Raw genomic sequence first — 13,133 nt, 5'->3', positions numbered from 1 at the left:
GCCACTGCTTTCAACGCACTCAATATAGAAACAAATGGCCAGGTTTGGTATCCTACTGAAAAAAATTGTTTTTGTTTTTCATGTTTTGAAAAATAAAAGTAATGAAAAGTTCAAAAACGCACTTTATTAAAAACGACTGGCTAAGTCTGGTATCCTTCTAAAAAATTTTGGGGTTTTATTTTTTCATGTTTCGAGAAACAAAAACAATGAAAAGTGCAAAAATACTTTTGGTTTTCATAACTTTTATATTTTTCTGCATCAGTAAGTGCTTCCTAAGAAAGAGAGTTTTCAAAAAAAATAAATCTGTGAAAATAGTTTGTCAAACAAAACATTCCCCATAGGGAACCCATTAAGAATGAAAACAAAGGCATACTTTATGCTTAATGAGTCATCATATCCCAAGAGAAAAAATAAATAAAATATGAGTCATATCTATGGGTAATTGTTTACTTTTTTGGAGATAAAAAAAAGTATGTCTACATTAACTTAAAAATAGAGGATGCAACACTACGTGGTTGTTTGGAAATTGAGTTTTTATGTAAGTTTTTTTAGTTATAAAATATTATTGGATAAAAAAATTTTGGTGTTTGAAAAGATAGTTGAGTTTTTTGTGGTTGGATGTGATGTTTATGAGAGAAAAAGTGAAATGATTATGGGATTGGATGTGATATTTTGTTTGGATTTATTTTTTTTTTATTTTGCAAAAACTTTGTCTTTTAGTGGAAAAAATAAAAATAAAAATAAAAAAACCCAAAACCAAATCCTGTCAAACACCGCCATATGAAAAATGATATATAAGTGATGTGTTCATAAGATAATTAGTTGATAATTAGAAAATATTTAATTATCAACTAATTATTTTCTTCACACATTACTATGTCTAAACAGTGGGTCTAATTTTTGGACCTAAATAATAATGCTCCTTATGCATGTTATGGAAAGTTTCATTATTTACGACTAACATTGTATGTCATAAAAAAATATCATTATTAGCATTAACTATTGGAAATTTTGGTTTTTATAGGCTTATTTTGGGCTAACTTTGAGCCCAAATTTGAGTGGGGTCCACACGTCTTTTGAGGTGGATTCAAAGAGGTGACGTGTTCCTTACCACATGGCAAGTCACATGATGAAGACGGTTTATCAAAACCATTTATGAGTGAATGGGAAGTTGACATCGTTTTCGGGTTCGTGGAATGAACAATTAAAGAATAAAATGTGAATTTCCTTGTAAGGCTTGTTCCACATTTGAAACTTAAGAGAACTTATGTGTTTTGGGGAAAGTGGTTCAATTATTCATGAACAGAGAGATCGTCTGAGTTTGTCTAAGATTAATGTACGCAGAGGTGGTGATGAAACTAGTGATATTGATCATGGCCCGTTGATTTCGAAGGTTGGTGTTAAAAAAGAAGAAATTGATCGGAGAGGATCAGTTGTTATGGATCTAGTAGAATTTTCTGATGTTTTACGAAATGTAATAATGAGTGTAAAAATAGTGATGTGACTCAAGATGTAATAGTTGATAATAAGGGAAATGTAATAAGTAAATAAAAGTTTGAGTGGTTTCGTAAATAAAACTAACAAAATTTTTTATTAATCATGACAGTGGTAACATTAACATCAAACCATTCTCTCATTTTTAGGGACATTGCATCTAACCAACTAATGTCCCCATTAGTTAATATAATACAAGGAATTTCTCCTCTGATAGTGATATCTGGTTGTAATTTAACAAATACATAGAAGTCTATCTGGCAACCTACTAAATTTTTCATTAATTCGGTAGGGACTGTTCTTGAGGGTTCTTCAAGGTAGAAGGAGATTAGGTGAATGGGCCGCTGTTCTGGTTTCCAGAGAGACTTCCACATATTTGTTAAATTCCAACCAAATCTCACTATTAGAGGAGGAATTCCTTGTATTATATTAACTAATAGGGACAGTAGTTGGTTAGATGCAATGTTCCCAAAAATAAGAGAATAGTTTGATGTTAATGTAACCACTTTCATGATTAATGAAAAATTTTATTAGTTTTGTTTATGAAGCCACCCAAACTTTTATTTACTTACTACATTTCCCTTATCATCAACTATTATATCTTGAGTCACATCACTATTTTTTACACTCATTATTACTGAGAGGGTAATTTATATGAAAATTGAGCCGAGCTGGTAATGGGCCGTCATGGGCCGCAATACAAAGGGCCGAGTAAAAAGGCTTTAAAGTTAGTCCGGTCCAAGAGCCCCGAAGCTAGTCCGGCCCGGAGGAGACTGGAAGTTGGTCCGGTCTAAAGACACTTTGAAGTTAGTCCGGTCTCAGAGTTAGCCCAGTCATGGCGTATTGTGGCTAGTAAGGTCAGAACCTATTATTCGGTAGCTCGGTCTAATCACACCATGGTTTGTACATGAGAGAACCGAGATAAGGTGTAGCGGAAGGAAGAACCGAACTAAGTATAGTTCGGCCTACTCTGTGGCTCAGCATAACCATGATTATTTCGGTCATATTGGAGTTCGGCCATTGTGAAAACCATCTCACTTGGTTTAAGCAGTGAGGGGGGTGTTGAAGGATAAGCATTATCTTTCAGGAGTATGAATCCTAGGAGGACTCTGCATGGAGGAGTAAAAGTCCTACTAGGATTGTGCCACACGGAACCTATAAAAGCTCACAACATCACATTTGGAGAGGTAACACAACTTTGTTTTCTGAATACACAGGGCTTTTGTCTATTTGTCAAGCTTACTGACTTAGGCATCGGAGAGGTTTCCGGCACACACCTGTCGGCTAGCTCACGTTTGTGTTTTCAGGTGATAAAGCGACGACGTATAGAGGAGTGCAGACTTGATCAACAGGATTATACGAGAATGTTTATTTCTTTCTCGTACAATTGGCGCCGTCTATGGGAAAAACAGACAGGACAAAACCTCTTGATCAAGCTTTACCTCTTTAGGAACAATGGCGCACATTGAACAATTACCACAGTCCGCCATCGACGGGCAAACACCAGATGGGGGTGCAAGGCGTGAAGGATTACCTTCTATCCCTCCCATGGCGGACTTGGAGCCCCAACGACATAACTCCAGAAGAGATACTAGGGGGAGGCGGACTCACAGCCCCCATCACTCTCATTCACAAAGTCCTGACAGACAGAGGCGGAGGATTGATCCTCAAGTTCTGGAGGACCGTGTGAAGGAGCAAGACGAATTAATAAGGAAGATGGCGGCGGACATGGAGGCCTTAAAGCGCCAGATGAAGGGAAAAGGAGTGGCGACAGGAGAGGGGCGCAAAAACAAGACGCCCCCTCGCCGCTCAGAAGACCATGAAAGATATTCCACACCATCACAAGTAGAAAGTAGAAGCCTCAGGACAGGTGATACTCAGTCTAGAACCTCCAGAACTCGTTACTCCAGGTCTGAGAGAACGAGATCATTGAAGACTTACACAGAGGGAAGTACCTACCGACCCTCGCACTCGCACCAGACATCATCCAAACAGACGGAGTTGCCCAAATCATCCGATTTGCTGATCATGCTGGAAGAAAAGGCACGATGGAAGGAGGACACTAGGACGCGCGACCCTCGCAGAGTTTCTGCCCTTCAACGATTGGCTCCTCGATCGCATGGAAGCGTCGAGGTTGGAATGCCATTACCACACCCTGCCTATGAACCAACAGACAAAGCATTAGCAAGGCTGCAAACCTCACCGTTCGTTCCGGCAATCGAAAACGCGCCCCTACCTACAGGCTTCCTTCAGCCCAAATTCACTACGTACGAGGGGAAGACGGACCCCTACATTCACCTAAGCCACTTCCGCCAGGTTATGGCGGTATATCGGCGAAACGAGGCTCTAATGTGCATCCTCTTCCCGTCAAGCCTTGGCGATCTAGGCTTGACTTGGTTTGAAAAACTTCCAGAAGGCAACATAGCCTCCTGGGTGCAATTGGCAGAAGCGTTTGTCACAAGGTTCAGAACAAACACTAAAACCCCGGTGGCGATTGACCAGTTACTCTCCATCGACATGGGTGAAAAAGAGACGCTAAGGTCCTACAATAGTCGCTACTGGGAGACATTCAACTAAATTGGCGACTGCCCCACCAATCTCGCCATTGCACAGTACAAAAGAGGCCTTCCAGTCGGGAATAGACTAAGGGACTCAATCACCATGACACCACCCCTCACCATAGAAGCCTTGATGGAAAGAGTGTATCAGCACATTAGGGTAGAAGAGGATGGCGCACGTGCCAAAACAAAAACTAGCACGACCACAGTGCTAGAAAAGAAGACCTCAGCAAAGGTCAATGCAGTAGATCAACAGAACAGAAACGGATGTGGCATGGCAAGACAACGGAGAAGACCCAGATAAAAGATGGTTGAGGGTCCGCACGGCCATAACCACGGTATTCAAGAAACCGATCTACCGAATTCTAAGTGAAATAAGAGATGAGACTTTCGTCAGATGGCCAGCCAAACTAGGGGAAGCGCAGAAGGACTATGACGAAAGATCACGGTGCACCTTCCATAAAGAAAAGGGGCACCGCACTGAGAATTGCACGCCATTGAGACAGCACCTGGAGGAGTTGGTGGCAGCAGGACACTTGGATAAGTACATTGAAGGAGGGACGCAACCAGCCCCCCAGGACCATAATAACCCCAACGGGATGCCAGTCGACGCCCCGCCTCAAGGCATTATCAATGTGATACATGGAGTCTTTGAACCTGAGCGTGTATGCGAGCTTAGGGGATCAATCAAAAAGGCTGAGCACTTTAGAGAGGTGCTAAGTGCCCAACCTGCCATCAAGAAGGGGAACACAGAGGCAACAAACGTCATGTCTTTTTCGGATAAAGACTTGGAACGGATATATTGCCCTCACAATGATGCCCTAGTCGTCACTCTCCGAGTCAAGGATTTTGACGTCAAGCGGATTCTGATTGACCAGGGTAGTTCATGTGAAATCATGTACTACGAAACATTTAAACAATTGAAGCTGCAAGACAAAGACTTGGCACCTGCCGTATCTCCCCTAATTGGATTTAACTCCATGCCAGAATGGCCCGTCGGCAAAATAATTCTTCTAGTCAGAGCAGGAAGCGTGACGAAACAAGTGGAGTTCTGGGTATTGAAAGTCCCCTCCACTTACAACATCATCTTGGGCAGAACATGGATGCATGCCATGCGATCAGTGGCGTCATCCTATCACCAAGTAATGCAGTTCCCCAACGATACCGGGGTAATTGAAGAAGTCTATGGCGACCAGATCACGTCAAAACAATGCTTCGTCACGGTGAATGGCAGCCGCGCTGCCAAAGGATACGTTCATTCGGTGGAAGAACCTGAGAGCAATGAGCTATTCGCAGATGTCGGCAAAGCGGCTGATCAGAAAGCAGTGGAGGACTTGGTAGAGGTAAGAATAGATGAAAAGAACCCGGATAAGTTCTTTTTGCTCGGTTCGTCGTTATCCAGCACTGAGAGATTAGAGGTCTTGGAATTCTTAACCTCTAACATCGAAGTGTTCGCCTGGACGCCCTACGACATGCCAGGCATTGATCCAAACTTCATCAGTCACCAACTTAATGTCCACCCATCTGCTAGACCAATCATCCAACGCACACGCAGATCGGCACTCCACCATGCCGAGATAGTGGCGGAAGAAGTAGGTAACCTGCTGGAGGCAGGAGCAATTAGAGAAGTGCACTACCCAAGATGGATCTCCAACACATTCGTAGTGCCAAAGAAGAATGGCAAGTGGCGTGTCTGCATCGACTATAAAACAGTCAACAAGGCGTGCCCAAAAGACAACTTTCCTCTACCACGGATAGATCAACTGGTAGACCTAACGGCGGGGCACAACCGAATTAGCTTTCTGGATGCATACAGAGGCTACCACCAAATCACCATGCATGAACCAGACCAGGAGGTCACATCCTTTACAACTCCAAGAGGACTATACTGTTACAAGGTCATGCCCTTTGGCCTAAAGAACGCAGGGGCAACATTCCAACGGATGGTCACCAAGATGTTTGAACTATTGTTAGGCAGAACAATAGAGGCTTACATCGACGACATGGTGGTCAAGAGCAAGGATGAGAATGACCATCTCAAGGACCTAGGCGAGATGTTCGAGATCCTGAAGAAGCACAAACTGCGCCTCAATGCATCCAAATGTGCATTCGGAGTAGGATCTGGCAAATTCCTGGGCTTCCTTGTGACCAACCAGGGTATAGAGGCAGACCCCTCCCAAATCAAAGCAATCCAGAATCTGGAGAGGCCTAACTCGGTGAAACAAGTACAGCATCTCACCGGCATGGCCGCTGCAATCAACCGATTCATCAGCCGGTCGTCAGACAGACTACGACTATTTTTTCAAGCATTAAAAGTCAAGTTCGAGTGGGACGAAGAATGCGACCGAGCTCTGAAAAGCTTGAAAGAATACATGTCTTCTCCACCATTGCTAGTCACCCCAGTACCTGGAGAAGAACTCTTCCTGTACCTGGTAGTCTCTCAGCAAGCGCAGTGTTGGTCCGTGCGGAAGGAATTCAGCATCTGCCCATCTATTATGTCAGCAAAACATTGCTAGGAGCCGAAACAAGGTATTTGCCACTGGAAAAATTAGCATTGGCCTTAATGATGGCCTCCAGGAAATTGGCACACTACTTTCACGCCCATACCATAGTCGTCCTCACAGCTTTCCCACTAAAAGCTTTGTTTGAGAGGGCGAACTTTTCTGGGCGAATCTTGAAGTGGGCAGTAGAGTTGGGACAATTCGACATCAAGTTCCAACCCAGAACCACAGTAAAGGCCCAATCTTTGGCAGACTTCATCGCAGAGTTTACTCCTGGAAGTCATCATATCTGTCTAGTCGACCTAACTGACACAACCGAACTAGGGATGGAAGTTGACGCCGGAATAGCGCAACCCCTAGCAGAAAGCACTCGGTCAGACTCCAAGGCAGACCAGACTAAAGACAGCAAGGAAGAAACAAACCAAGACTCACCAACAAATAAAGACTTGGTACAATCAGATAGCGAGGGGCAGACAACAAGCATGGACCTTGAAGAAAACACCAGCAACATTCTTGACCCCACGACATCATCTGACCCCTCCACTTGCTGGAAGTTGTTCGTTGAAGAGATGTGAAAGCTCTTTGTGGATGGAGCATCCAACCGGCATGGTGTAGGACTTGGCATAGTCCTCATCTCACCAGACGGCCTGGTTATGGAGCAAGCAATCAACCTTGGCTTCCCAGCATCAAACAACGAAGCGGAGTACGAAGCACTCCTTGCAGGACTCAAAACAGCATCCTACATGAAGGCCATTGAACTAATGGTCTACAGCGACTCACAGCTGGTGGTAAACCAAATTTCTGGCGACTATGAAGCAAAGGATGATAGGATGGCCAAGTACCAAGAGTTGGTCAGAATAGAGATTGAGAAATTTGAAGTAGTGAGGATTGAACAGATAGGCAGGGAAGAGAACGGCAGAGCAGACGAACTAGCAGGCCTTGCTTCAATGGCAGATACATCCATCCCTCATCCATTGCTCATCAACTACTTACCAAGACCAAGCATCGAAGACCTAGAAGCAGAAGAAGTATGCTGCACCGATCTAGGCCCCTCATGGATGGATCCCAACATACTATTCTTGAAAGATGGCGTCCTACCGGAAGAAAAGAAAGAAGCCAAAAAAATTAGAGCAAAGTCACAGCGATTTTGGCGCTCCCCATCTTTGGCATTATACAAAAAGTCGTTCTCAGGACCCTATCTAAAGTGTGTCCACCCCAGCAAAGTGGAAGCATTCTTGTACGAGATACATGAAGGGGTGTGCGGAAGCCATCAAGGAGGAAGATCGCTAGCTTACAGGGTCATTTTGCAAGGATACTGGTGGCCATACATGCAGGCAGACTCAGAGAAATATGTGAAGAAGTGCGAGAAATGCCAAAAATTCACACACCAAATACATCAACCAGCTAGAGAACTCCTACCATTGACTAGCCTATGGCCTTTCGCAATGTAGGGCTTGGACATAGTAGGACCACTTCGAACAACACCCAGCAATAGGAAATTCTTTCTCGCAGCAACAGACTACTTCACAAAATGGGTGAAAGCAGAAGCATTGGCATCAATCAAGGAAAAAGATGTGAAGAAGTTTGTCTGACAAAATATCATTACTCGATTCGGCATACCTAAAGCCCTCATATCAGACAACGGCACCCAGTTTGATGGCAAAATTTTCAGAAGCTTTTGTGAAGAATACAAGATAGAGTTCTATAATTCTACACCAGCATATCCTTAAGTAAATGGCCAAGCAGAAGCATCAAATAAGGTTGTCTTGGATTGACTGAAGAAAAGGTTAGAGAAGGCAAAAGGCAAGTGGGCAGAAGAACTTCCTCATGTTTTATGGGCTTACCACACTACACCTCGACGATCAACAGGAGAAACACCATTCTCCTTAGCCTACGGAATGGAAGCAGTAATCCCACTAGAAGTTGACCTCCCCACAATTCGAAGCGAAAATTTTGATCCCGACTTGAATGGAGAGGCCATAACATTGGAGCTCGACCTCGCCGAAGAAAGAAGAGAAAGAGTACTAGTCCACATTGCCTCGTATCAACAAGAGTTATCCAGGAAATACAACAAAACAGTACATCCAAGGCAATTTAAGATCGGAGATTGGGTGCTACGCAAAGTGATGGGAAACACCCTGGTGCTAGGAGATGGCAAGCTAGGGCCTAATTGGGAAGGTCCTTACAAAGTGGTTGGGTTAGCTGGCAAAGGGGCATACCACCTAGAAGACAAGGACGGCAAAGCAATCCCTAGGCCATGAAACACCGCCAATCTTAAGTTATTTTATTTTTAGCTTTTCTCTTTCAAACATGTGTAATTCTTTCTTTCCTCAATAAAACAATCAATTCTTTTCAGCATAAGCTGTTCTCTGTAAAAGTTAGCTTTAGTAAAGTTAGGTACATTGCAAACATTTTATTCTAAATTGGCTGGAAAAACTAACTTAGAGGTTAGCTGGATTAAACAACACCCCTCCTAAGCCCAGGATAAGGATCTAGGCTGCAGGACGTTTGGTCGGAATAACCAAACATTTTATTCTAAGTTGGCTGGAAAAACTAACTTAGAGGTTGGCTGGATTAAACCAACACCCCTCCTAAGCCCAGGACAAGGATCCAGGCTGCAGGACGTTTGGTCAGAATAACCAAACATTTTATTCTAAGTTGGCTGAAAAAACTAACTTAGAGGTTGGATGGATTAAACCAACACCCCTCCTAAGCCCAGGATAAGGATCCAGGCTGTAGGATGTTTGGTCGGCATAACCAAACATTTTATTCTAAGTTGGCTAGAAAAACTAACTTAGAGGTTGGCTGGATTAAACCAACCATTGGTACTCTTTAACCGAAGTAAGGACATCGGCTAAAGAGTGGTTGGCTGGATCCAACCAACTCTTAGTATTCTTTAGCCGAAGTAAGGACATCGGCTAAAGAGTGGTTGGCTGGATTAAACCAACTCTTAGTACTCTTTAGCCGAAGTAAGAACATTGGCTAAAGAGTGGTTGGCTGGATTAAACCAACTCTTAGTACTCTTTAGCCAAAGTAAGGACATCGGCTAAAGAGTGGTTGGCTGGATTAAACCAACTTTTAGTACTCTTTAGCCGAAGTAAGGACATCGGCTAAAAGAGTGGTTGGCTAGTAAGCTGTCAGATTGCTCAGCTAAGACCGGAATAAAGTATCTCGGCCACACTACTATTAGAAAGGAAGCTCAAAACAGGAATTTAAACCGAGATAACAGTTGGAAGTGAAAAGATCAAGGAAAAGTCATTACAAGTACAAACATGCAGATCAACCGAAGTAAGAGTTCAAAACAAGAAAATTTTCATTCGTCAAAAAGCAAATACAAAGGAGGGGCCGCAGCCCGGTTACAAGTCGAAGTAAAAAAAATAAAAAATAAAAAATAAAAAAAATAATTAAAAAGGTCTTCAAGGTCGGCGTCAATATCAACTTGGGCACCGGGTACAGATAGAAGATCAGTCCCAGTAGTAACTATGTCAGTCGGCGGCTCAACAGTCAGGTCTTCAACCGCTGGCTCCAACCGAGCAGATTGATCGTTGCCTTGCTCATTAACTACCGGGGTAACAGTTGGTTCGTTTTCTTCACCTTCATCATCTGAACCCTGCAAAAATTGTTGTTTGACAGAAGCAGCATACTCCGCTAGTGAGGCTGGAATGCAATACTGAGGAGCATTATAGACCTCGGTTTCGGGCCCACAGCCGAGCTGCTCCACAGCATTTCTCCAGCCGCACTTGAAGAATAAGTCTTTCGCTCCCTCACATTGTGGAATGTAGAGGCCTTCCGCCTCCTTGAAACCTTCGGCGTTGGCATCTCCCACCTTCTTCTTCAGTTCGGCTATTTCGGCGTCCTTTTTCCCTTCAAACTTGACTAGCTCACGAAGGTACTTGTCTTTCATTACGATCAACGCCTTTTGTTTGTCAGCTTCAGCCGAGGTAACTAGTCCGGATAGACGAGCTACCTCAACCTCTAGCTCGGCCGTTTTTTGATGGGATTCCTTCAGCTCGGTTGTTTTTGCTTCAACTTCTGCCAGGGCCTGCCTAGCCGTCTTCCTGAGCTCCAATACCTTTTGGTGGGCAATTTGGCTCTTCTAAAGAGACTGAAATGAATGGAAAGAAATCAATGAGGAAACTGAACTAAAAGTTAGAAAAAAAAATTTAGAGACAAGGGGCATCATACCAGGATCATGGATTTAGTGGCCGATCGGATGGCCTTTAGCTCGGTCAGATTCTGGTGGTGTTCCATGTCTGCTGGAAGGCAAACACTCTTGGCAAGATTGAAGGCCATCAAGTGATCCTTCTCAGCAACCACCGAATCAGTATCTTGAATAAGGCGGTTCTGAAATTTCAGCTTCGGTGCCCACCTGGAAGAGCCAGCCCGGTCAGAAGGTTCCGGTTGTGGAATCGGTGAAGGCGTGGTTTCATGCTCATCTACTAGACGCTGCTCGGTTGGGGTAGACCGGGCGTGCTTGGATGGGCGTGATGAAGAAGGCTGTTGAGAATGAAGGGCCACAACGGTCTATTGCGTTTGGCTTGGTGGCGGTACTTCGGGTCTGTTGGTCTCGGTCAATAGCGCCCTGACTCTATTTCTCTTTGCCATTTCTTCTTCAGCGGTCAATGGGATAAGTCTAATTTCTGGCAAGGTTGGGTTCGGTTCTGGGGCCTCCTCTAGCAGAAAGTCGGTCACTCTCGCTTTGCGGCGGTCGCTGTATCTATAGGTCAGTTCGAACTTTAGCAGCTTGGCCCAACTACGTTCCGGATACCATAGTGCAGCGCGCAAGGTCGCTAGATTTGGGTAGCTGTATAGAGAATGGAGGTGGGCAGAATCTACGAAAGAAGACAACTGTTAGTTCGGCTGAAAAATTGAAAACCGAAATTTAGTAAAGCACACAAGAAAACCGAAGTAATTATATCAGGTGTTCCTTTTTTCCAATTAATGCTTCGGCCAGGAATCTAGGCTTGGTGATCCTCAAAGTTCCCAGACACCCAGAAAAAATCGTCGTCATTCAAGTCTTTATCCGGTGTGTTTTTTATTATTTTCTCACGTCGACGGCGTATTCTAAGATAGTACACCCAGCCGTCTTCCTTCGAACCTATGGAATACTGGTGGAAGATTTCGGTTAGACCGAGGTTGATGCCTGCTTGGCGGTTTAGTTCGGCTATACCCAATATTATACGATAGGAGTTGGTGGAAAGCTGGGTTGGGCATAATCTGGTTTGCCTAAGGAATTCGCAAATAAGGGGTTGGACTGGGAATCTTAGCCCGGTTTCTATTATTGAAAGAAAGGTAAAGGGTACAAAACCCTGGTTGTCCCAAGGTATGACATCTTTTTCGGCTAAAATTAGGTGGACGTCGTCGGGTATATTGTAATCTTTTCGAAATTCGGCTAGACTGCCCGGAGTATTTACTAAAAATCTATACTTCCCATTTATTTTATAAGTTATGAATAAGTTAGATCGGTGGCAAAATTGTGCTCAGTAGCTCGGTATGGCGCGCAATGGAGTGCCTGGGCAACCTAAGTCTGCAAAGTGAAAAACAAAAGGGTTAAGCACAAATCATTGGACCGTGCTACAAAATAAAAACAAAAAATAGGAGTCCTACTTCGGCTATGTGGATGCTACAGGTTCTATCTCGGTTTTAACAAGATGCTTAGTAGCTCGGATTGAGCAGGGGGTTCGATATCTCGGTCTTGGCAAAAAGATTCATTATCTCGGTTAAATAAAAGGCTCAGTCAGACCGGTTGAGCCTCTAGGGGCAGCTTTCTGAGTTCGGTCTAAAACTTAGAAAGCTGGCTTAGCCCCAAAGACCTAGCCCGGTCGTAAGATAAGGTTTCAGTATGCTACGTTCTGACTTAGTTCGGTTCGCTTACCTCGGCTAAAAATCTATCAAGAAAAGGTTTGACTTAATGAAACTACTGCTACGAGTGTTAGTTCGGTTGTATAGTCTGGTCTCACTGACATCAAAACTACAAACGGTTTACTAGTTCGGTTATGTGTAATTTTGGATCAAAAACAGTGTTCTACAGGTTATTTCATGAATGCCTGAGGATTATACTAACATGGTGTTTTCAGAAGAAGCAAGGCACATGGAAAAAAATGTATTTTACAAAACACACAAAACAAAGTACGAAAACAAGGGAAAGCAAGATAGAGGAGCAATACTAACCAGATGAAAAGGCAAGAACTGGAGATGGAAGCAAAAGGCAGCAAAACACGAACTCTTTCTAAAGACGAAGAACAGTGAAGAACTCAGAGAAAAGGAAGAGGATGAATAGTAGAAGTGGAGGGATTTTTGCCTTAGGATTTGTTTTTAGAAAGCCCAAAATTTGGGCGGGACTGTTCAAAAAACACGGAGTATGAAGGCGGCGTGACAGTTGCATTGAGCCAATCAGCACCTGCCACGTGTCATTGAAATAAGAAGCGATTCAGTTGCTGTGATTGAAGAGACGTTTTGACCGGACAACTAGAACCCGGCGTGAATTTAGCTCGGTTGGATAGGCTAAAGGGTTTTTTAGCTCGGTTGGAAAAGCTAAAGGGTTTTGGCTCGGCTAGAAAGGCTTAAAAACCTTAGCTCG

This window comes from Camellia sinensis, chromosome 1 (assembly GCF_055761805.1).
Source record: "Camellia sinensis isolate YWXY chromosome 1, ASM5576180v1, whole genome shotgun sequence".
NCBI classification, from domain to species: Eukaryota; Viridiplantae; Streptophyta; class Magnoliopsida; order Ericales; family Theaceae; genus Camellia; species Camellia sinensis.
Note: the sequence above shows the minus strand (reverse complement) of the source record.